This window comes from Tenrec ecaudatus, chromosome 14 (assembly GCF_050624435.1).
Source record: "Tenrec ecaudatus isolate mTenEca1 chromosome 14, mTenEca1.hap1, whole genome shotgun sequence".
Taxonomy (NCBI): domain Eukaryota; kingdom Metazoa; phylum Chordata; class Mammalia; order Afrosoricida; family Tenrecidae; genus Tenrec; species Tenrec ecaudatus.
The window spans coordinates 30,707,767-30,709,268 of record NC_134543.1 but is presented as its reverse complement, the minus strand read 5'-3'; positions in this window follow the sequence as shown (position 1 = coordinate 30,709,268).

The following is a 1,502-nucleotide window of genomic DNA, read 5'->3' as shown; positions in this document are numbered from 1 at the left end:
TAACTCCCACAACACGGAGGGTCTGTGACGGGCCAAGCCTCAAGACATTGTTGTCCAATTGTATTGTTGAAGAAACGAGCGGTGACTTAAGAGATCTTTCCAAATCCTTCCCAATTCTCCTTCCTTATGAAACCAGTGTCCAAACTGCAGCAGGTGTCCTTTGAGTCTTCTTGAGCAGAGCAGAGGCTCCTTCCACCAGGACAGGTAGGCCATCTCTAAGGCAGTGAAGGCGCCTGTGGAATGGTGAGGAGGAGAAGGGTTAGAAAAGAGTCAGAATTTCAATCGTGTCGTGCATTTTCCTCCCCTCCCGGTCTGGAGTGGAAGTAGGAAAGAACACTACTAGCGAGTCTCACTCCTAGTGTGCAAGGGTCTCATACCCCACTCTCTACAGGGGTTCTGAAAGGAAGCTGTCCCCAAGGGTGTTTTCTGCAAACCAAGGCGAGCAATGTCCCAGGGAACCTGGTGACCAAGCCTGATGAGGCAGAGAGAGGCCCTGAAGGTTCTCTCTCTTGAGCTTCCCCAGTCCCTGCATGGTATGGATGACGTAGTGAGAACTAGTGACCTGCTGGGGAACAAGGTAAGGAGGGGCAAGGTAACCCTGCAGCAGGCGCTTCTGTAAACCACTGCGAACTCTAAGGAATAAAAACATCCAATTGCGCCAGAGAGAAGCAATGCTGCGGGACAGGGTGACCTTTGATGAGGTCTGAAGAACAGACCACAAATCCACCCACTGTGAATGCTAGCAGCCACCTTTGTCTGCAGTTTGTTGTTCTGTGGAGGCTTCCTTGCGGTGATGCTAGACGCTATGTCGCTGGTATTTCCAACGTCAGCAGGGCCACCCAGCATGAAGAGGTTTCAGCAGAGCTTCCAGACTAAGTAGAGAGTACCAAGAAGGAGAAGGCTGCCCACAGTCTGAAGAAGTAGCCACTGAAAACCTTATGAATAGCAGTGGACACAGTCAGAGATCATGCTGGAAGAGCCCCCGAGGTTGGAAGGCCCTCACCATCAGACTGAGGAAGAGCAGTTTTCTGAAAGCAGAGTCAACCATATTGGTGTGGATGGAGGAAAGCCTTCAGGACCTTTACTCGCTGATGGGACACAGCTGAAAGTGAGAAGCAGCAAGCAGATGCAAACATCCATTTCTAATCAGAACGCAGGTTGTACAAAATATGAATCTAGGAAAATTGGAAGTTGTCAAAATGAAATGGAGCACCAAACTATCAATATCCTAGGCACTGGTGAGCGGCAATGAACTGATATTGGCCATTTTGAGCCAGACAGTCATAAGATTTATTATGCCAGATATGAGCCATTAAAGGGGAATGGTGTTGTAGACATCATCAGAAAGAACATTTCAAGATCAATCTTGAAGCACAATGCTGCCTGTGATAGGATAATCTCCATACACCTACAAGGAAATCCAATGAATGCAACTATGGTTTGAATGTATGGACCAGCCACGAATGTTAGTGATGAAGAAACTGAAGAATTCCACCAACTTC